Raw genomic sequence first — 25,216 nt, 5'->3', positions numbered from 1 at the left:
AACAACGTGTGTTTGACTAAAGCATATCTTTCAGAAAGGCATCCAGTCTTGATTTGAAGACTTCAGGAGCTGGAGAATCCACTGTGTACTGGTATGATAGGTATGGAAGACATCAAAACTGTATGCATTTATATCATTATTGAGCAGAAAATTTGCCTTCAGTTCTTATTCACATGTATTCACGACACAGGAGGTGATGGAGGGATGGTAGTGTCTGTGGGGGACTGTACATTGTTGTAAAGTGGCCTTAACATTTCTGTTTTCCACTGGAGCGGAATAGCATCAAGATGTTGCTACAGAAGGAGAATGTGTGCTGCTGAAGGGGCCTGGAACCTAGCTCATTTCCTTGGGTCTTTCCTGTTGTACTGGTACCTCAGTGGAGTGTACTGGAATGAGCCATCCTGTTCTAGTGTTATACTGGGCCTGATTCTCCTTTCCCTTCACAGCTGTTGCTGTTATATTAGATTCAGAGTTATATTAGAGTTTGTTTACAGGGGATACTCAGGAAAATTAATCTGAATTAACTAAAGGTGTGAATTTACAGTGGATTAGTTAAACTGCATTAAATCCCTGTGTGGATACTGTCATTCAGAATTAAAGTGGCCTTAATTCGGTTTAGTTTAATTTACTTCCAAGGTGTAAAGTTGGATGATAATGAGGCGCACCCAATATGAATTGCAGTACCGGGTCAGGCCCATGGTCCATCCTGTCTCCTACAGTGTCCAGCACCAGCAGCTTCAGAGAAAGTGCTGTTTGCGTTGATAACGTTGTGTATAAATGTAGGCAGCATTGTAAGAGCTTGGATGTGAGCGTAACTACTCGTCCTCAGGACAGTGCTGGGTTCCCTAGCCTCTCCCTTCTGCGTGTCATGGTTGAGGTGAATTGGGTAAGTGACCTCTCCACACATCACATACCATTTGGTGTGTTCATAGACACACCCTCCCACACTCACCCCTACGCAATGCAATTGATGGAGCAGCAGAACAAACAGAACAGCACGGGTATTTAACATGACTGTGCATTGTCATGCGTTACTTGTGTTCCTTTCTGACAGACTGATAAAGGAGTCCAGGATCCACCCCAACACCAGCTGTTTGTTTTTCATCATTGGCTGACATATTATTTATACAGAGTGTTTTATAATTTCAGATTAAAAGGATCATTTATTTCACGCTATGAACCTTTTCTTGTTGCTCACTGAAATGTTTTGGTATGAGTATCGCCTCGTGGATTCACATTTTCCTCATGTGTGTGGTGGAGAAATCAGCCCTCCGAAGCTGTCACTGACTGGGACCAAACAAACTCCTGTTTGAAGAGATGGGTTAGATGAATGAGTCATTTAACCACACATACTGTTAATCCCCAGTTAGGATACGCTTTGGTGTCCATTTGTATTGCAGAATATTTACAGATCCTGCAGCGTGTTTGATAAATAGAAGAAGGCACCTTGAACCGAGAACATGTGCATAAATGTAAGTCAGATATGGGATTAGCTATTGGTTGAATAGCAATCAGCGGCAGGAGGCTTTTGGATCTTCAAAGTCCTCCCGCAGCCACATCCATAACTTCCAAATACGTAGGGTGGGCAGAAGTGATAGTTGCAAGGATCTGATAGGAATCAGGAGATCCATAGGTTGTGGACCATGTCTTTGTGACCTCAAGGCAGATTTATTGTACTGTGTATTATTTGGGATTTACTTTGAAAAACACTGGCCTGGTCCCCACTAACCCCCCACTTCGGACTAAGGTACGCAAATTCAGCTACGTTAATAACGTAGCTGAATTCAAAGTACCTTAGTCCGAACTTACCGCGGGTCCAGACGCGACAGGGAGGCTCCCCCATCGATGCCGCGTACTCCTCTCGCCGAGCTGGAGTACCGGCGTCGACGGCGAGCACTTCCGGGATCGATCTGGGATCGATTTATCGCGTCTTAACCAGACGCGATAAATCGATCCCAGAACATCGATTGCCTGCCGCCGGACCCTCCGGTAAGTGAAGACGTACCCTGTGTTGCCATCTCTCATGATTTTAGCATTAGTCTCATGGTATTTGATCTCTTTTCTTAAGTCTCATCTCCTGGAGTCATGTTATTTCACGAGACTCTCAGCTTTTATTTTTTAATGTAAGTTTTTGGCCATCATGGGTGTGGAGAAAAGCTTGAAAATGTGACTCCCTAATGGCACAGAAACCAGGAGGCAAATAAAAATAACTCCATTTTTTTTTTAATTTCATGATTTTTTAAGCCAATCTCATGAATTTTTGTGGCCTGACTCATGAATTTTGAATGCCTGGGCTTGGCAGTAGCATTGCAGCTACTGTAGCACTTGGAAGCCTGCCTGCTAACGAACTTTTGCCCATGAGGGTCAGTGAAGCCCGTGCTCCACAGCACTTATTGGCTGCGTTTTGTCCAATGAGCGTGCACAAAAAGGTCCTTGTACTTCTCGATATGCACATCGTAAATTACTAGAGGACCACTCTGCCTGAGAGAGACAACCTGTTGCTTTCTGTGTTCCTTTACAATAATTGGAAATGGCAGGACTGAAGCTCTTGGCAGTCCCCCAACATAAGCTCAAGGGTATTGTAGCCGCTTCTCCATTGAAGACCCATGTGTGTAGAATCTTCTCCTCACCAATAAATAGTGCATATTTATGGCATCTGGAGCTGGGCTCCAGCTCTGAGGTTTGGAGTTGCATCTGGCTGTGAATTTCCCCACCGTTCAGGGCTTTTCAGGTCCATGTCTAATGACATCTGGCTCAACAAGCCTCAGTACATTTTTGTTACCATTGAGCTTTATCTGGGTAGTTGGTTATTTTATTAATAGATACTGGAAGCTGGGTTATTTGTTGTTTTGCTAGGTTCGGACAATGAGGCCTTTTAAAAATGTTGGTCAGGTTTTTAGTTACATTTTGTGGGATGCCCAGTGGCTTTTGTGCATGATACAAAAATATGGAGCTCTAAGAATTCCTCATTTTAATGCCTCTTCACCCTTAACACCTTTAAATGGCTCCGGAGGTTGCAACTGAAAAATGTGCGATGCTTCACAGCTAGGGGGGCTTTGTCTAGAGTGGATGGAGACTCAGCCGGAGTCTGAGGCTGGGCCTTGCTCTCCTGACTCACTTTGATGCATCTGATTATTCCCCCCAACTCTTAACCTCCTCCTCAGTTTTACAGGCCACCACCACGGCCTCTGTTGACCACCGTTCCTGTTGACAATGCAGCATAGTGCTACCTCAGCTACAAGCCTAAAGTGTGGTTCTGCTCTGAAAAATGAGCACAGAAATAACATCCTGGGATTCCATGTTTATTGTCTCAGAGACTCCAGTGCCAATGTGCTTTTTCCCCTGTGCCAGCCAGCCCTACAAATTCAACCTGGAATCTGGGAGTCAAGCTGGGTCTTTATGTCTTGCACATCATCAGTAGTAAAGGTTCTGTAGGGCAAATTCTACCCTCAGTTGCAGCTGTGCAACCCCACTGCTTCTCTTATCTTCCTAGGCTCTGCAAGGCTAGCAGGAGTGAAGGAACAGTAACAATTTCACCGAGTCATGGAAGATGGCAGCTGTGGCTCTGCCGGCACACGGGGAGTGTATATGTTGGGTACGAAAGTGCTACGTTTTCACAAGGAACCTGAGGATTCATAGGATATTAGGGTTGGGAGGGACCTCAGGAGGGTCATCTAGTCCAACCCCCTGCTCAAAGCAGGACCAATCACCAGACAGATTTTTACCCCAGTTCCCTAAATGGCCCCCTCAAGGATTGAACTCACAACCCTGGGTTTAGTAGGCCAATGCTCAAACCACTGAGCTATCCCCCCCCCATGAAGCCAGGGGATTCCATGGCCTGATGGAAAGCCCACTGAAGACAATGGGAGTCTTTCTACTGATTTCAGTGGGCTTTGGATCAGGCTCATAAAGCATCTGGAGCAGGGCTGAGGAGCTGGGCCCACATCTGGTAAGAAACTGAGTATTGCTGGATTTACCAGTGTCTGTGTAAAACCGGTTTCTCTATATTTTAACATAGGTTTTTGGTATTGAATTCTTTTCTGTTCCTTCAATAATGTAGTGTTAAAGCCTTATCTCGCCTTAGGATTAAAATATTTTTTTTGGTTTTCGTTTTTTATGATAAAAGTGAGTAAACAAAGAAGAAAAGGCAGCAACACCGAAAACATATTATCCACTTATAACAATACTACCTAGCTATTATACAGCACTTTCCATCAGTAGATCTCAAAGTGCTTTACAAAGGGGGTCAGTAGCATTATCCCCATTTTGCAGATGGGGATACAGAGGCTGTGAGAGGTAAAGTGACTTGCTCAAGGTCACCCAACAGGCCAAGTTGATCACTGTGGGTGCTTCACTGATACCAGTGGTGAAGTAGAGTGGGAACAGCCTGGAATGCCACTCCAGTACTATTTCACTGCACAGAGGATGCCATTTTGCAGAGGACAGTGCTCCACCCTCGCCATTCTGGTAGGCTTGAGATGTAGGACTATCCCACTGCTAATATCCAGGTGCGCTGGGTGGGGATGATGCATGACCATGCATGTCTTTAAGAACTCAGGACTTTTCCAAAAGCTGCAAGCGGGGACGTTCTTCCGTGAGCGACACTTTACCGTTGGCGATGTTGAAATGTCAGTAGCGATTCTGGGGGACCCAGCCTGCCCCTTGCTCCCCTGGCTTATGAAGCCGTATGCTGGCCACCTCAGCCACACCAGAGACAGATTGAATTACTGGGTCTGCAGGGACAGGATGACGGATCACTGACAGTGTTTACTGACTAAATTAGATCTCAGTGAGAGGCATTTATTTCGCCAGTGGGTGAGAGATCCCTAGATATATGGGTTATAAAATGCCTTTGGGAATCCCTCATGGAGTGGTTTAAAAAAAAAAAAGAGGGTAAACTAACTAAAACTAAACTCCATATTCCCCAAATGAGAAGTGGGTAAACTCTGTTTACCCTTGACTACACTACGGCTTGGGATAAAAGACATTATTAGAGTGTTTAGGAATCTTCTGTTGAACGTATTGGTTCAGTTGTGTGTTGCTTAGATTTGAGGGTCACTCCCACCCAGAAGACTAATGGAGTTGAAACACAGATGGCAGCTTTGGGGTTTCATTCTCAGTGGGCTAACGGGGTTCTCCTGGCACTACACCCACAAAGCCAATTTATCCAAATATTCCTAAAAGAACAGCCAAGCACCCAGTCCTGCAATTGATAGGCACATTTTCAGCAGTCAGTCCATGCTTATCAGTTGCAACAGTGGAGCCCATGTCATTAGGCCACAGGGAACGTGTTTGTCCATACATGTTTGTGAGCAGTATTGAGTGTTCCTGGTAATTGCTTTGAAATGTATTGCAGCATAATTTTTTCATGAACTTCAAAATGAATCACCTGTTGCTTTCACCCGTCTGTTTCGCTTATCTCCTCAAACAAGTGTATCACGAGCTGGATAGCAGGGCAGGGGCATGTATGCTTATTAACCCTGAAATGTATCTTAAAGGAATGATGCACCACAAGATAATCAGAATATTTTACCTAGCCACAAGCCTGAGAATACTCTTGGATTTGGAAGTATTTGCAATATGGATGAAGATGATAGTAATAAGAATAATATAACAGTTCAAGCATATTCTCTTCTTCCTTGCTATTCAGGGAGTGTAGTCTAATGGTTAGAGCGGGGGGACTGTGAGTCAAATAAATGTTGATCCTAGGTTTGTTTGTGTGTGTGTGGGGGGAAGAGGGGTTGTTTTTATTTTGCCAGGCCTAGGCAAGGAGGACAATTTATATTCGTCCTCTCAGTCCACGCTCACTCACACAAGAAACATTCACTAACCATCTTGTTGGACCTGATATTTTTTGTGCTGTAGGCAGTGTGATAGACTAGGCTTTGGCTTTATATGTGAACAAAGCTGTACATGAATACCTCATTTGCTGACATTCTCTGGTGCAACGAGTGGGTTGACGCAAAGTAATCAGTGCATTGTATTGTCCTGCATCTAGCTTTGCCCCGGACTCGCTATGACCTTGAGCACCCTTGCGGTAGCTCAGCTTAACAATCAATGAAATGGGGACGGCATTCTTACTTGGCTCATGTAGGTGCTGTGAGGATTAAATAAATTAACGCCCATGAAGCTTTTTTAGATCCTCAGATGAAAGGCACTATAGCAATGTAAATTAGTATTACTGGCAAACACTGTAGGCTCTTTATCGTATGTGCGAGTACTACGATAGCTGGTAACAGATATGAATAATATATTTGCCACTCAAATTAATAATTACAGCTAGACCATGTGATCTGAAAACACTTTTCTTCTTTATATTTTAAATATTGTGTTGCGTTGTGCCCTTCATATCATGCACATTATATGCTAATAACAGCATCTCTATCGTTATGGTATTTAATATTAATGTTGTGGTAGAGACCAGAGGCACGATCATTGATAGGAGGATTTCAAAGGCGAGCATTATTATTCCAGTTTTACAGATGGGAAGACAGAGGCACAGAGAAATTATGGGATTTGTGTGAGGTCAACCCGTAAGTCGGTGGCAGGGCCCAGCATAGAAATCAAGTGCCCAGGCTCTTAGCCTCTTTCTCTAAGCACTGAAAAATGCTGCCTCTTCAAAACCACTAAACACCAATTTGAACATTAACGCTGCATCACAATCGATTCACAGGCAAGAGTTTTGCCAGACAAAGTCATTCTTCTCCCCCTCCACCCCCCCAGGACGCAGTGGGACTTCGGAGGAGAGGTTCTCAAATGAAAGCGATTAGCCGCCTAAGAAAGCAACTCCTGACTATGTTGTTAAAGCACATTCATAGAAGAAGATCACTCATCAGGAATGTGGGACTTCATTCAGAAGGCTGGTTATTGGAAATCATAGATCTTTGGGTCCTTTTGTAAATCTACGGGACCTACACATCCATTATCAATATATTCCTCAGGCCAGTGAATAACGACTACACACAAAAGTAAAGGATGGGGTGCTGTGAACAAAATGTACCTGAATTTCTTTCTCAACAGAACGTGGCTCTTCTTTAGTTATAGTTTCTTCTAAAATCATAACTCTGTTCATTGTGGAGCTGGTAGTAGGGACATCCGCTATTTGAACAGTCAAGTAATTTTTAGAGTGTCTGTCAATTTAAAACCATCTGATGGCAAGCCAGGCTTCTTCCTTTCCTATTATATCCTCGAAAAATAGTATGGAAGTGCAGGAAAAGGGCTGCCCAATTTATCCGTAGAAAGGAAAGAGTATCCAGAGAAGTCTTCAAAGGAAAGGGCAGAATCTAACACAACTTACTGCACATAACTCAGAACAGGGCCAGTTCTAATGTGTTTGTGCCTTGGGCAAATAATTGCCATAGATGGAGAACCTGCTTTGTTGACTCCCACATCCCTAAGTAAACAAGGCAGGTTCTCCATCAGATCCCATCTGTGAGTCTCGCCCATCTCTTTCACTTGCCCCTTCCAACTTCCTGCTGTCCCAGTTTCCTTTGCAATGCCTTAGCCTCCCCACCTCTTTTCTCTAGGCTTAGGACATGTTCTTCTGATGACGGTCAGCCTCGTCCTGTAGCTTACACTCTGGAGATAGGCTCCCATAGCAAGGGTCTTTTGCTCTGGTAGGTTGTTCCAAATGAAACTCTGCCCTGACTTACTTATCTTTAAGCATAGTGCCCTGTGTGGTCTGTGCCTAAAGCACAATGAATGAGCATGGAGTTCTGGCCCCATGGTGCAACAGTCATGTTTAAATATTGTGTGTCAGTTAGTTTATACCAGTGTGCATGCTCCTAGAGAGTCAGTGCATATTTTAAACATAACACTGCTGACCAAATCATCTGCAAAAGAACTAATACTTCCATTCGCACTCAAAGCTAAAGCTGCAAATCATCCCAGACTCCATGGGCTGATTATCAGGTTTGGGCCTGTAAGGTGTGACTGATCCTGAAGCAGATATGACTTTATGTTGCTTGTTTAGGTTGCTACCGTGGCTCCAATTTCCTTGCTAAAAAGTAGGGCTTGTTAACTCACATGATTAACTCAAAAAAATTAATTACAGTTTTAATCGCACTGTTAAACAATAGAATACCAATTGAAATTTATTAAATATTTTGGAAGTTTTTGTACATTTTCAAATATATTGATTTCAGTTACAACACAGAATTCAAAGTGTACAGAGCTCACTTCATATTCATGTTTATTATAAATGCACTGTAAAAATGATAAAAGAAATAGTATTTTTCAATTCACCACATACAAGTACTGTAGTGCACTCTCTATCGTGAAAGTGCAACTTACAGATGTAGATTTTTTTTGTTACATAACTGCACTCAAAAACAAAACAATGTAAAACTTTAGAGCCTACAAGTCCACTCAGTCCTACTTCTTGTTCAGCCAATCGCGAAGAGAAACAAGTTTGTTTACATTTACGGGAGATAATGCTGCCCGCTTCTTATTTACAATGTCACTTTTGTAGCTGGCATTGCAAGGTATTTACGTGCCAGATATGCTAAACATTTGTACGCCCTTTCACACTTTGGCTACCATTTCAGAAGACATGCTTCCATGCTGATGACGCTTGTTAAACAAATAATGTGTTAATTACATTTCTGACTGAACTCCTTGGGGGAGAATAGTATATCCCCTGCTCTGTGTTTTACTCCCATTCTGCCATATATTTCCTGTTATAGTAGTCTTGGATGATGACCTAGCATGTTGTTCATTTTAAGAACACTTTCACTGCAGATTTGACAAAACGTAAAGAAGATACCAATGTGAGATTTCTAAAGATAGCTATAGCAGTCGACCCAAGTTTTAAGAATCTGAAGTGCCTTCCAAAATCTGAGAGGCAAGGGGTGGGGAGCATGCTTTCAGAAGTCTTAAAAGAGCAACATTTTGATGCACAAACTATAGAACTCGAACCACCAAAAAAGAAAATCAACCTTCTGCTGGTGGCATCTGCACTACTTTGGATCATTATAGAGCAGAACCCATCATCAGCATGGACGCATGTCCCCTGGAATGGTTGTTGAAGCATGAGGAGACATATGAATCTTTAGCGCATCTAGCATATAAATATCTTGCAACACTGGCTACAACAGTGCCATGCGAACACCTGTTCTCACTTTCAGATAACGTAGTAAACAAGAAGCAGGCGGCATTATCTCCTGCAAATGTAACCAGCCTTGTTTGGCTGAGCGATTGGCTGAACAAGAAGTAGGACTGAGTGGACTTGTAGGCTCTAAAGTTTTACATTGTTTTATTTTTGAATGCAGTTATTTTTTGTACATAACTCTACATTTGTAAGTTCGACTTTCATGATAAAGAGGTTGCATTACAGTACTTGTATTAAGTGAATTGAAAAATACGATTTATTTTATTTTTACGGTACAAATATTTATAATAAATATAAAGTGAGCACTGTACACTTTGTATTCTGTGTTGTGATTGAAATCAATATATTTGAAAATGTGGAAAACATCCAAAAATATTTATATAAATGGTATTCTATTATTGTTTAACAGTGCGATTAAAACTGCGATTAATCGCAATTAATTTTTTTAATCGCTTGGCAGCTCTACTAAAAAGTAGTTCAGATGTATCCATCAGTTATGCCTAAAAGCAGTAACATGAATTGAATGGAGTAAACCAAAATGAAATATAATGACAGCGCCTGTGGACATTATGCATCGATGTAAAATAACCACAATGCTACAAAAAGCTTTTATTCCAATGCTCTTGTTACTGTGCATCAACTCACTTATTGCACCAGAGAATGTCAGCAAATGGGGTATTCATGTACAGCTTTGTTTATGTGTAAACCCAAGGTCTAGTCTACCATCGGAAAAGCATCCTAAAAGCAGAATCGGAAAAGCAGCTAAGAATTTTGGGCTATTACAGAAACATGCATGGCCCGGGAGGAGGGAAAGAATTAAAGTAAAACAGTTAAAAAAAGAGTTAAAGTAAAACAGATGAAATCAGAAAACCGATGCTGGTAATTAGAGAGACAAGGTAGGTGAAACAATATCTTTTATTGGACCAACTTTTGTTGGTGAAAGAGACAAAGCTGTCGAGCTTACACAGACCTGAAGAAGAGCTGTGTGTGTCTCGAAAGCTTGTCTCTCTTACCAACAGAAGGTGGTCCAGTAAAAGCTATGACCTCACCCACTTGTCTCTCTAGTATTCTGGGACCAACATGGCTACAACAACACTGAATACAATGCTGCCAATTGTTATTTTTATTACAGTAGCACGTAGTGACCTCATCTGAGTTCGGGATCCCATTGGGCCAGATTGTAAAGGAACAACCCTGTACTGAAACAGTTACAGTCTAAATAGCCAAGCCGAGACGGAAAGTATTATTATCCCATTTTACAGATATGAAACTGTCACCCAAAGAGCTAAGTGACTTACCCAAGGTCACACAGGGTGTCTGTGTAGATCCCGAGTCCCAGTCCAGTGCATTAGGCACAAAATCATCTTTCTTGGCCTAGAACCCAGCTAGCCTAGCACTGTTGTAAGCCTAGATAACTAGGCCAGACTTTTTTCAGTGACAGTTTATTAAGTAAGCACACAGGATTTTCAATATTTATATTAATATCGTAGGGAATTAGTTTGCCTTTGCCAGCCCCCCCGTAACCTGTCCACCTAGCCATCTGATTTTGTCTACTGGCTCACTGAGTTACAGAGAGGGTCAGTGAGTGATTGTTAGCCCTCCATGTAAGTACACAGAGCTTTTGTTTGCACGCCTTTCTGGGTTTTGTATTCAGAGGTCAAACATTTTCCTTAGCATGATGGTCATTATTTCCCCAGTACTGTACAACCACAATTGCAATGCAAAAGCATGTTGCACCTTACCTCCCTGGCAGCAAACAATCACAACTGCATTTTTCAGATTCAAATGTATTGTTATCCTTTCTCCAGAACGGTACCATGTTTTCATTTTTCTCCTCATTTGTTTCCAGTCATATCACAGCGTGCTGACCCATTTCCAGGACTCTTTGATCTTTTTCATACGATCATGCAGGGTGTGACTGAGTAAACATCACTCAGAGATTAAAGTTCATTAGAATCTTAATAACTCCCTTACCCACGGAAGCCTTACTGGGTTTCCAGGCTGATTAGGCCATCCAGAATAATCCCTTATAACCACAACACTAATATAACAAATATAATGGTGAGCCAGGGATCTTCAGTGGAGGTCACATGTTAAAGGAAGATGCCTGCAAAAAAGATCCTCCTAATTTGCATGGAGAAACCCACTCTAATGTGTGCATTTTCCCATTCTGGGGGACAAATACGAGAGCAAACTTTTTGTGGGTGCACCTATTGTGCGCACCATTGAAAATTTGGCCCTAAAACTGAAAGCCCGTACTTCTGACCACCTTTTGAAGAACCTGTAAACTTTCAAGGTAAATGATCTCATTAAGAACAAATGCTATAATATATTTCGATTATATTGCCAGCCAAAACTCTTCATAAATTAGAGTTAAGGTTGTATTGTTCCTTAATTTAAAGCATTATTACTATACCCTATGTATAAAACCCGCAAACATTTGAAACTGAAGAAATTCAGAGTAGAAGTTCCACTCATAACCTGATCCTTCCCACCAGCCCCTACCAGCCATACATTCATACTGAAACTCCTACAACTTCAGGAATTTTTTAAATCATTGACTACAAACGAGAGCATAATATGTTTGTACAAATATGTCCACTTCCTTCTCTATTCCAAGGGAGACTAATATCCTGGTCTGATGTAATGAAGAGGACTCTGTGGTCTGAGGCCTAATTCCATGTGTAGTGGACTCAGTAGAGGTAGATGTGTAATTTGTATCTGGAGGATCAGGGTCTCAGAGAATATTGAAGATATATTGGGGTTTCTTCTCCATATAAGGAGAGAAGATGGGGTAGTTGGCTTCCTGGAAGTGGTGTCATTTCGGGACTACATAGGACGAGCAAGGTATGCTACTGTGTGGTCTTTCAACCACAGTGGAAAGCTGGGGTTTGAGGGTGAGTTGAGTGTGTTGTATTAATTTAGTTGGAATATATGCACTAAAGGTGTTAACGTAACCCAGTCATTGGCCAACATTAAAGAGTTTTAAACGAGGTTGGGGGGTTGGTACACCGAAACTTCAGACTCTTTAGTACCATGGCAAACACACTATTAAAATCCTTTTAATCTTTTATTAAAGATACAGAAAAGGTGAAAGAGTTAAGGCATTTGAAATGTAAAGCATTAAATAAGGTTTTTACATTCATTTGTAAGGAATGCCTTTTTGCCTCTAAGCACATCTTGAACTTGGTTGTTTGGCCACGGTGGCAGCTTTTCGGTCCTCTTACTATGTTTTTTTAATTTGGGGTATACATTTAAGTTCAGCCTCTGTTATGGCATCTTTAAAAAGTTTCCATGCAGCTTGCAGGCATTTCACTTTTGGGACGGTACCTTTTAATTTCTGTTTAGCTAGCTTCCTTATTTTTTGTGTAGTCCTCCTTTCTGAAGTTAAAGGCTACTGTGATGGGCTTCTTTGGTGTGCCCCTGCCCCCCAGGGATGTTAAATTTAATTATATTATGGTCACTATTACCAAGCAGTTCAGCTATATTAATCTCTTGGACCAGATCCTATGCTCCATTTAGGACTAAATCAAAAATTGCCTGTCCTCCTGTGGGTTCCATGACTAGTTGCTCCAAGAAACAGTCATTTATGGTGTCAAGAAACTTTAGCTCTGCATCCCGTCCTGAGGTGACATATACCCAGTCAATATGGGGATAGTTGAAATCCCCCATTATTACTGAGTTTTCTATTTGTATAGCCTCTCTAATCTCCCTGAGCATTTCACAGTCACCAACACCACCCTGGTCAGGTGGTCAGTAGTATGTCCCTGCTGCTATATTCTTATTATTTAAGCATGAAATTTCTATCCATAGAGGTTCTATGGTACAGTTTGGTTCATTTAATATTTTTACTGTATTTGACTCTATGCTTTCGCTTTCTTTCACATATAGTGCCATCCCCCCACCAGCACAACCTTTTCGGTCATTCTTATTTTGTACCCTGTTATTGGCATGTCCCATTGATTATCATCATTACACCAATTTTCTGTGATGCCCATTATATCAATATCCTCATTTAATACCAGGCACTCACGTTCACCCATCGTAGTATTTAGACTTCTAGCATTTGTATACAAGCATTTATAAAATTTGTCACTTTGTAACTGTCTGCCATTACATGATGTAATTGAATGGGCCTTTTTTTCATTTGATTGTTTGTCGTCAGATCCTACCTGTACTTTATTATCTTTCATCATCTCCTCCTAGGGTGATCAGATGTCCCAATTTTATAGGGACAGTCCCGATTTTTGGGTCTTTTTCTTATATAGGCTCCTATTACCCTCCACCCCGTCCCGATTTTTCACATTTGTTGTCTGGTCACCCTATCTTCTCCTTACTAGGATATTGAGAATCCCCTTTAATAGATCCTCCCCTAGAGATGTCTCTGTCCAAACCATGGACTCCTCTGCATCCATTGGCTTTCCCCTAGCCCTTAGTTTAAAAACTGCTCTACGACCTTTTTAATTTTACATGCCATCAATCTGATTCTGTTTCGGTTTAGGTGGAGCCCATCCCCCCTGTATAGGCTCCTGCTTTCTCAAAAGGTTTCCCAATTCCCAATAGAGCTAAACCCCTCCCTACACCATCGTCTCATCCACTCATTGAGACCCATCAGTTCTGCTTATCTAACTGGCCCTGCGCGTGGAACTGGCAGCATTTCAGTTAATGCTACCATGGAGGACCTAGCAGCCTAAATTTGGCCTCCAGGATGTCTCTCCTACCTTTCTTTATGTCACTGGTACCTACATGTACCCATGACCACTGGCTCCTCCCCAGTACTACACATGGGCCTGTCCAGATGTCTCGAGAGATCTGCAACCTTTGGACCTGGCAGGCAAGTCACCATGCCGTTTTCCCTGTCATCACAAAGCCCACTCTTTTGCTGGACTTCTGCCTGCATTGTCTTTACTCCTGTAGCTTTCTTTGTTGTTGGATTTTGGTTTTTTGTTTTGCTTTGTTATTTGTATTGTGTGTGTGTGTGTGTGTGTGTTTACTGCCTTAATTTTTTAGAGAATGTTAATCAGGGATATCTATCTCTCCTCCTCCCGTTCTAAAAACTCCCTCGCAAAGCAGCTGATTGCGGTCATGGGCTTGGTATTAAGGTGTTTGTAGAAACTTAGCTACAAATGTTTTCACTTTTAAATACTTGTTTACATAACTGCAGCTTCTTATAATGCTTTGAATTAATAGATCTTTATTTTACAGCTTTAATGGTATTATAGTTATTGTCATCTTCATTTTTTTACCTTAGAATTTCCTTAGGGGTGCTTTTTTAAATTTACTTGCAGAGGCTACATGGGAACTGAAAGCTTGTCTAGGTATGATGCTAGAGTTTTTAAGTAGAGCTGCATTAATAATTCACACATTTATTTAAATCATTTTTTCCCAAACTTGGGACGCCGCTTGTGTAGGGAAAGCCCTACGGCCAGTACGTCCCTCGGCCCGTGCCGCTTCCAGTAGCTCCCATTGGCCTGGAGCGGCGAACCGCGGCCAGTGGGAGCCGCAATCAGCCAAACCTGCGGACGCGGCAGGTAAACAAACTGGCCTGGCCCGCCAGGGGCTTTCCCTACACAAGCGGTGTCCCAAGTTTGGGAAACACTGATTTAAAGAATTCAGTATTTTTTTTTTGCTCATGGAATGTCCATGAGCACATCATGATTTTCTTGGAACTATTTGTTGTTTAAATTCGCTAGGTATCTATTTTGTCACTTTCCCCCCTCTCTGGATCTTGTATGTTTCTTGAATAGGAGATATTGATCTTGTAGAACTGATCATCTCTTTTGAGAGTGTCTTTGAACTATAGTCATAAACACAGCAGAGCTTTCAAAGTATGCAAGACCAACCCTGTAAAAGTCACGAGGGGCCCATTGTGCTCAGGATCAAAATGATAACTTTTAGACATTTTCAGATCCATAGGCAACATGTGTTGACTTCCTAAGTTTCATAGCCAATGCCTGCAGACCTTGTAAACTCCATGTTTACTTCGATGGCATTTACAAGGACTGTTGAATAGGCCTGTGCATATTGTAAGGGATACACTCCGCTGCCTTATACAGCCCACTGGCGACACTAAATGCTTTATCATTGCAAGTGCCTTTATTTCTTGAGTGGGAGCCATTTGGCTCCCAGATTTCCCATATTGTGTCACGTGTCTGTCTATAAAATGTATACATTGCTTCAGCCAGAACTATTTAGCCGATGCATTTTACTAATATGCAGAATATACTCATGGAGTTTGCAACCTCCCTGAATGAAAGCTATTCCTTTGTAGACTATAGTGACTACTCTGGGTGTGTCTAGGAAGGTTTAAAGTTCTTTGAACCAAACTCTTAAATCCCATTGATGACATCCTTAGAATGTGTAATCTCCTTGAAACAAAATTATGGAGATTCCAATTGTGCAGAAACTCATAAGAGTTTCTCATATCCTTAAATCAAAGCTATGGAAGTTGCTTCTACTTAGATCAGGGCTGAATTTCGGGTCATATATTTGTTGACTGGGCAATTCCTCCACGCCAACAAAGGATACTGTTTTAGCTGCATTGGACCTTATCCAATAAGCACTGAAGACAACGCAAAGATTAATGAAAAGACCCTTAGTGCTTTTGGAACATTTGGTCCTATCTGTCTGGGTATTGAATCTGATCATTTATTGCATCATCAGAACGTGGTACTATAAGTTACTAAGATTCTTAGTTAAAAATAGAATCTTTTGTGATGTCTTTGATTACTAGCATGTTGTGACAAATCTGCTTTGCGGCCTCAATTATCATTGCTATACTAATAATCTTTACAGAATCTACATAAAGTGAATAACATGCTGAATGTGAGGTCCTGGTGAATGTACTGTTGGATAACATGGCAGAATAATTATGGCCCTTTGAGGATCCTGGCCATAAATTCCCCCAACGGGAGTTAGGCCCAGACCCTCAAAAGGTATTTAGATGCCTAGGTCCCTCTTTTTTCTGTCTCATATATGAAACACAATGCTCCCAGTATAGGGGCACATCTACAGATGCAGGGAGAACCGTGGTATTATAAACAACAACAACAACATTTGCTACTTAGAGCTTTTTATTCATAGATCACTAAACATTAGCTCTTTACAAAGATGGGTAAGTATCATTATCACCGTTTAAAAGATGGGAAAGCTGAAGAAGGGAGAAGTTAATTAAGTCCTTTGCCCAAGAAAGTACAGCAACTCAGGGAACTGAGAATAGAGCCCAACTCCCCGGAATAACAAGGAGTCATGCCAAGGGTAGGTGCACTGCAGCTACCCAGCAGCACTCATTGTAATGTCCCTGTAATTATGATGGCCACCACCCCTCATGGCCACAGGTCATTCTGCAGTATCCTGCCTCTGCTTTCCCTTTCTTCACAGAGCACCTAAGATCCTTGCAGGTGCGACAGAAAGTCCCTAAAAGTGTGGGGGGCCACTGGTGCCCGAACCATGGCCCCACCCCCCGTTTACACCTAAGGCCCCACCCCACTCCTTCCCCTCTGCCTTCATGCCGCCCCAGCCCCCTGAGGCCCTGCCCTCACACTGCCCATTTCCTCCAAGGGCCTGCCCTCACATCACCCCTTCTCCCCAAGCCTCTGCACCATCTCTTCCCCCAAATCCCCGCCCCCCTCTTGCTCCTCTCCACCTCCTCCGCCCCTGTCGCTCACCCTTACGGCAGGTAAAAAGTGGGAGGGACATGGTCCCCTCGCCACCCTTGTTCCAGCACCCCTGCCTCCTTGTATTAGGGGCCAACCAACATGTCCACAGTCTTCACCATATGTGACACAGCAGGGCTTCTCCCCAGCTTAACAAACACTCACTGCCATGCTCAGTCTCCTTTAAATAAGTGTACTTATCCAAACATTAGAACATGAACAGACAAAAAGAGTTCCTCAGCTCATCCTTTGTTCTAGCAGCTTCCCAGTCCCAGCCAGCTCTGTTTCCCTTTTGGAACACCAGCCCCAGGGCTACCTCCCTGAGCACCTGGTCCCTTGTTTCAGGGACCCACCACAGGCGTAAGCTCCATTCCACAGCAGGCCTTCTCCACAGGCACAGCCTGCCCCCAGCCATTCCTCCTCTTCCGGCCGGCCCTCTGACAGGCCTTTAGAACTCCTGAGTAACCCTGAAACCTTTAGTTGGCTCAGTTGGTCCCACCTGCTCAGACACAGGGGCCCTGGGCCTGACCTACTCACAAGGACCAGCTACTGTGTGATACTCCACTTGTCCTGCTAGAGATCTAGCACTGTGTGGTTCTGGTCAGAAGCATCAGGCAAGCCTTTAGTTAGCCAATAACTCATGTTGTATGGGACAGGGAGACGGGTGTTCTATATTATTTGCCCTTTCAGTAAACTTGTTGTTCTCCTCCAGTGCGTAGGTGCATTTGTCATACCCTGTTCCATCTAGCTGCTCTTGCCTCACTTCCCCCTGCAGCTACTGTTACCCTAGTAACTCTGTTGTGTGTGCAGTGTTGGGTGCTTCTCTCGTCTATGCTCTTTCTGGAAAGTTACTGGTCTATGGCCACAGCTTGGCAGCATCCTTGTGCCTCTTGCTCTGCAACCTGCCTCTTTCCCTACCTTGCCTGGCCCAAGGTGCCTGTGTAGGCCTGGTTGGGATCCACAGCTGCAGAAACCTATGGGAATCCTGATGGCAATCTAGCATATACCTGCCAGCCGGCTTTCTCCCCGCTGGCTAAGCCACATGCCCAGAGGAAGAGGAGGCGGTGGGAGGTGCACAGGTGAGGTCAGCATGGTATTAAGCATGAGCAATACCTCCTCAGGCTCCATCGGGAGCGAGTGGAGAAGGAGAGGAGACTGAGCAGGCTGGGGAGGGGTAGCGGATGGACGTCATTCTCCTTTGGCTCTGCAGAGACTCCTAGGATAGATAATACAACCCTAAGCTGTGCTAGCTTCTTAGCAGAGCCCCGTCAATCAGGTCGCAGGAGGAGCGGCAGTTGGGACAGCCCCCAGTAATGTGACGCCAATGGAGCTGGTCTCATGGATTACTGGGGATCTGCCAGGTTTGGGGGCAGGCCCTGTGGCCTCTTCCATGGGTAGGGGTTGCAAGGTCCCCCTGACAGAATGACGTGAACAGTTCTCCATGAGGGAATTCTCATTGAGACATCCTCCCCAAGAGCCACTTCCTTGGGCTTGATCACAGGAGGGAATGATCCAGGCTATGGTTTGCACAGGAAGCTGCGATGCAAAGTTTGCTCTCTGCAAGCCTAGGTGGAACATTAGCTGGTGCAGCAGGTAGAGGTGAGTTAGTGGTTTGTTCTGGAATGATGTAACAAGCAACACCTCTGTTCAGGTGAGCTTGTGGCACCCTGCTCCTGTGATGTGATCACAATGGTAGTCTCAGGTAGGAACCATCAACCATGGCTCCTTTCACATATTTCACCGAGAAAAATCAGGTTAAAATAAAATTCTTTCATAAACAGAATCAATTTTCATTGCACAAAGTGACTGTCATTGGGGATTGCTCATCACCCTACAGCTCAGGGAGTCTTTCAAAGCAAGAGGGCAGCTGTACTCCTGGCTGTGATAATGCTCGTTAGCACCGTCAGTAGATGTCCCTTTCTGCTGACACTCTGATCATCACATCAGCCTTTGCCCAGTGTATGCTCACAGTGGAAGAGGGAGCACATTAGTTACATTGACAATGATGGCACAGAAGGCAGTTGTAAGTAAGGGTTCTGAATGTTGTGTTTGATAGGAAGTCAATATCAGTAAAACAGTTTTCGTGGCTGATCATTAGAAGAGCAAAATACACCAGCTACCAGGCCTGAAGGAGGTCAGAGATCCCCAGAATGCAGCAGTGCCGTACCTGTCATTCCAAAGATATAAATGGAAATTCTACACATATGAATAGCAGGATATGCCCCCGGTCTTGAGAACTGACATGAAGAGCTGCACGGAGACAGCCATACATAGTGCTCAACAAGTTTAACTGGCCCTACAAAACTCAGGTTCTATTCTTGGGCACCACCGACTGGTGCCTCATCTTTTAACTAACTACAGTATATGTATACAGACGTGCAGCACTCTTGTAACGCTCAAGACCTAAAATGAAGAGGCCAGCTTGATTTTGCCAGTCCTTGAATGAATGTTCAGGTTGCATAGTACGCTGTTAGTTTTGTAATGGAGGAGAAACATGCTTCTGTGTCCTCTTAAAAGCTGTGTTAAGTAACAAAGAGAAGCACCGACGGGACCAGGAGAAGGGATAGTGAGAGAAGTGAAGTGAGAGGAGATGGATGAGAAGAAACAAGAGAAAGAAGTGAAGGAAGACGAATAGTATGGAGTCAATAGCTAGAAAAAGTCAGGAGGCCTGATTCTCCACTGGCCTGCACCTTGTGCAAAGGTGGAGTAAGATACCACTGTTCTGAGCTGGCTACATTTTACACCCATCTTGCACTGGTGTAAACAACGGTGACTCTGGCCCAGGCAGGGTTTCGTGTGTGCATCAGTAAGGGTCGTGTGGCGCAGAAAGAAACTTGATGAATGATTTGGAAGCAGCAGAACAAACCAGAAGGAAATAGGGAGTGGGATTCCTCACTGCTTTGCCCTTTGTGTAACCATCTGCACCTGTGCCACATGAACCCATTCTGAGTCTGTGGCATTTGTTAGCCTCTTTGCACAAAAGCTTAATATCTAAATAGATAAGCGAGAGGAAGGGAAGCGACTTGACCAACCAGCAGAGCCAGGAATAGAATCCGGGTCTCCTGACCCCCAGTTCAGTACCTTGGCCTCTGGCCCAGCCTGCTTTTGCCAATAGCTTTTCATAAGGCCCCGCACTGCATTGTTTCAATGACTACAGAGGGTGCCAGACAGTGGAAAAATTAGGCCTATTTTATCCAGTGAGACATGAAAACAATTGACAGCCAGACAGGACTAGATAGGGTTGAATGTTTTCTTCAGAGACTGAAACAAACTCACCCTAGTGACTGGCTTAAAGGGATGACTGGGTCAAGACAAAAACTCTGCATTGATAAGTGTTCCTAAGAACCATGGACCAAATCTTCAGCAAGGTTTGACCCACACAAGCTGCAGTGTTTGGAATAATCTGTACACCCAACTTGTTTCGAAAACGGGTCACAAATAGTTCTGTAAGCTGGCTCCCTGGCATCATCCCCCTGAGAATCTGTGGGAAGTGTACTGTCAATGGGAGTGTTGCCATTACCATCAATGGGAGAAGGATCGGATCCATGAGCTGTCAGCTATCCAATCTTCGGTGTTGTAAATATAGGCAGGACTATCCCAGGGAGAGTTCTATAGTCAGTATTACGTGACCAAATCAATTGATGTTCTAAGAGAGACAGGAGCACAAAGGGAGACATCAATATGCATCAAACCACAGCAAGCCAAAGGAATGGGGCTCGCCCACTGCCATGCTTGGGTTTGTTCCCACACTAGTGCAAGTCCATGATTGCAGAGGACATACACCTGGAGTCAGGCCTGCTGTTTTTAGGTCAGTGTGTCTCATTTTTTCTAGGCCTGTTATTTACACCAATGTCACAAATAAAAATTCCTAATTAGACAGTTTTTCTTGTTAGTGATGTTGATGGGAAGTTTTGGGTCACTGCTCTCACAGTCTGCAAATTGGTATCTCCTGAACACTGAAATGATATTATTAACTGCAATGATAAATTGTGTCTTTGGGTTGGGAGCTCCATATCTCTGCGAAAGGTCTGAAGATCCCCCCACGTTCTCCAACCAGGATGCAACCTCCATCCTTCTTGCACAGGGAGAGTTTCCTCTCCGAAGCCTGTTAACTTTCTTCTTTAATCAACTGGCACCTACAGTTGTTTCTGCTTCCCTCTCAGGCTCTGTGTGATGTATCTGTTGTACTGCAAACACAGGGAGCATGAGGCTGAGAATATGTGATTCAAACTCAATTCTCCATCCCACATGGCTGCATAGAGCACCACCACCAGGCATAGGGGAAAATGTTACCACTTCTTTACTGGTGCTCAACTCCAGCATCTCTCCTATGGCAGCCCAGGGCAGGGTGTACTGATGGTTTGCAATAGAATGCTCTGATCTATCTATCTGAGAGTTTTATACTGCTGCCCATCACCATGGTATCTGAGTGTCTTCCATGTAAAATCAATAGCAAGAGTGAAGTCCCTGGTGGACTTGGAGTTTCTGGCTGTTCTCTTTTCTGGTCAAAACTCTGCTGGAGATAGGTTTTTTTTTTTAAAGAAATATTTTATTAATTTTCTCCTTTTATTTTGAGGTAGTGTTAGAGGGGGCTAGAATTAGAAGATGGTGTCAGGTATTATTGTGAGATGTACCTGGTACATGCAGTAGCCCTGGCAATGTAGTTTCCCAATGAACTTTACCAAGGACATTAACCAGTAGTGAAATGGTTAAGAATGTTAAGAGTTGTTTAAAGTGATCATGTTTACAGCGGTTTCTTGCAGTCAAAGCAGCAACCTCCTTGTATACTTCCATGCTCTGTTCCATGATGGATTGCAAAAAAACCCGACGTTTTTCATTTCTGTGCCATGTCTCCTTGCACATAAATCCATCCAAATGAGACGGGAGCCTGTCCTTGGAAGACACTTGCATGATTTGAGGGTGTTTGTCTGGCTTGGTAGCTTTCCCTGCTTGCACTTTTTTCAGAACTATTGAAATCCCTAATGAGATGTACAGATTACATCTGTATAAATCATTCCAGAGATGGCAGATACTCCATTGATCACAATGAATAAAGGATCTAGGCCTTACACTTTGTTTTCATTACAAGCAGTATTACAGTACTTAACCGTATCAAAGAGCAGAATTTAGCCTACACTCATCAAAGGATAGGTCAGGTTAGTTGAAAAGACAAGACAGCTGTTGCTTAAATGGTCCACAGACACCTAAAAGAAACGTCTTCTTATGGAGAGTGAATGCACAATTTTTTCTTTCCAGTAGGAATATGCTCTATCATACTGTTAACAACACATTTCCCTGCTTTAACAGCAGAAAGCCACACTTCTATATCATCTTTCCACATTCTTGGGGAGTGGGGTAAGGAGGGGTCTGGTCTCACAGATAGAGCTGATGTGGTCATTAAGCTACAGTCTTTTTATCACAGCCAGCGCTAGCTGTGATTCTCCATCACTCCCAGTTGTGTGGTGGCAGCCATTCAAAGGGGGTATGCTATTCATTGCCTACGGTATGTAGGAGCTCTGCTGGGCCACGTAGCACTGGAAATCTCTGTGAAACAATGGCAAATCACAGGCTGCAGGTTGCCCACTGTGCAATAATAATAATAATCTTTCTCTTTCTGTGTCCATGATAGCTTTAAAATTGCACTGGAGGGAATGATTCTGCACCAGCAGGGAAGGGGACGGGATGATGTATTCAGTCCTCTCCACCTTGCACTTCTCTGAATCCCCAATTGTGCCACTCCACACAAACGCTCCATCGCACACAACCCAATCAATTCTCTAAACCTCTGTAGAAAATCCTGCATTGCTGCTCTGGATTATAGTCACTGACCTTTATAGTGATACTTACATCTGATTGTCAGAGGTGCTGAGCACTGGCGCCACCACTGGCTTCAGCTGACATAGCAGGTGCTCTGCATTCTGAAAATAAGGCCTCAAGGCTTTTGTAAAGGCAATGTTCAAAAGTGATTCGTTGTCTCAGTTTGGGGGGGGGGCAGTTTGAGGCACCTCAAAGGGGCTTGGTGTTCATGAGGGGTTGCTCAGCACTTTCGGAAAATCAGAACTCTTTTTTAAAGTGTCTCAAGTTGGGTATTCAAAAACTAAGGCACCTAAAATCATCAGCCACTTTTAAAAATGTAGGAGATTGCAATGTGTTTGTGTTTTTGGGGGGGAGAGAGAGACAACATGGGCGCACACACACACACACGTGTGCACATGCACACGCGCGCGCGCACACACACACAAAGCTTATAGGCAGCACTGGCAATGATGCCTATAGTTAGGATTGCCTGACACTTCCCACTGTAAGCTCCTAGTTTCAGTTGCTTATAACATAGTCAGATTTTAACCATTCAGGCTGAAATTTTCCATGCTGGGTATCTGCCTTGGGCTGAATTTTTCTGGAAAGTTACAGCGCAAATGATTTAGCTACTTCTGAGAACAAGGTTAGGGAAAAAATACGTTGTTTCGCCCTTGTTAAAGTATTCTTACAACCATTTCACTGAGACGCTCCAGTGCCTCCATCCTTTGGTGTAAGGGCTTGAAATTTGGTAGTACCAGGGATGTTCCTTTTGCTGTCTCTGTGTGAAAATCTGCCCAATAATTTTAGCAGGTTATAAGCCTGTGAAAATCACAGTTCACACATGCACATACTGTTAGAAGCTGGCACCCCTCTGAAGATTCCATCTGAACTAAGCAGAAAGGGCCAGGGATTGCAGGGTGCGGGACAGTAGGATGGGAACAAGGGGGTAGAAGCAAAGAAGGGTGGGACAGAAGGCTGGGGGAGACATGCTGGGGAACAGGGTCAGAAGGGGGGCCAAAAAGGGAGGAGTGGGGCAAAAGGAGCTGTAACCAATAGAGAACACTGCCTTCCAGAACCTGGAACTTAACCCAGGAGGGAGTCCTGAGTCTCATCATGCCTCTACTGTCTGTAAAGAGCTGTGAAACCCACTGGCAAAATGTGTCTCATCCCCTTGCTTTAGTTGAGCCACATAGAGGATAACAACCTATTACTGCTACCAGTAGCTCAAGTAGTAGAGATTTGTGCTGTGGATCTCAAGGTTCCAACCTTACTGATGATCCATGTAGGAGTCAATAGCCTTCAACATGATGGAATTTCTATTTTTTCAGGGTTTTTTTTTTAAACTTAGGCAGTTACATTCAACTCCCTCTCCCCACCAAAACCCCAAACCTGTATTAAGAAAACACTAATGTTGCAGAGTCAAGCACTCACCGCTTCAAATGACATCACTGAGAGCTGTACTTAGAACATATAAAGTGCTGTACAAATACTAAATAGCCTGAAAAACCAGGCCCTAGGCTTCTCAAGTTGGGCACCCAAAATTAGTGGAAACTTGATAGTTTAAGCGCTCTGTGCCTCAGTTCCCCATCTTTAAAATGGGGATAATATTCTCACCTCACAGGGGTGTTGTGGAAATAAATTAATGTTTGTGAAACACTCAGATGCCATAGTGGAAATTAATAATTCTGTATTCAAAGCAGGGTTTGGCTGGTGTATGTTAAGTAGACCTGGGGCGACACTCTGAATGATGAGGATTAAAAGAACTATTAAAGCTACCCCTTTAGTGAGCACTGTCCATCCTTTGCACTGAGTGAGGAAGGGATACTGTCAAAAATAGTATGCAGTTAAAAACTGTATCATAATGCATTCACACAAGGCAGCTGAATTAAGGTTGCACAGGCAGCCTTAATTCTAGCATTTTTTACTTTTGAGTGCTTGATTTTGCAACCTTAATCTTAAAAGATGTTTTTATTAGGATGAAAAACACATTTATATATACTGCATGTCAACACTGTCCAACTGCCAGCTGCTGTACTCATGTTCCTCAATGCTGCTGTCACTGATAGGACAAGCATCAAACAAGTTCTCCCTTATTGGCTGGAACTGGACTAATTTACCAACAGACAACCAGTAAATGAGAACATATGCAAAATGTTTTTTCGATTGTTTGCCTCTCATGATGTCCAGCCTTGTGGTTGGCAAAGCACCGTTGTTTTTACAGGGAGAGAGAGACAAGGAATGGAAGAGTTTTGATTTACTTAGACATTCAAATTAGCCTCTTTTAATCCAGAGCTCAAGCAAAAGATTTGATAGGGATCAGTCAATGAATTTTATCAAGTCAACTGCTTCAAAGTCTGTTGAGGTAAACTAAGCATTGCAATCTCATTAATTTATTAGTCTTTTCCCCAAAAAAATTTATTCCCAGAGACACAGCTGCCAAAAGATGGACAGATCCCCGTCTTCAACAATAAAAAGCAGATGCTCTTGCCTTCAAAACCAGACAAACTGGCTCGATAACCCAGATACTCTTGGCGTGCTGCCCTTGCCGGTGCACCAACTCAAATCCCCTCCCATGCGGCAGTACAAAGATGTTAATCCATGGCATTGAAGGCACCCAGATTAGCCCAGCGCAGGATTAAGATGCCGAGCTGTT

Source organism: Malaclemys terrapin, chromosome 3 (assembly GCF_027887155.1).
Source record: "Malaclemys terrapin pileata isolate rMalTer1 chromosome 3, rMalTer1.hap1, whole genome shotgun sequence".
In the NCBI taxonomy this organism is placed as follows: domain Eukaryota; kingdom Metazoa; phylum Chordata; order Testudines; family Emydidae; genus Malaclemys; species Malaclemys terrapin.
Note: the sequence above shows the minus strand (reverse complement) of the source record.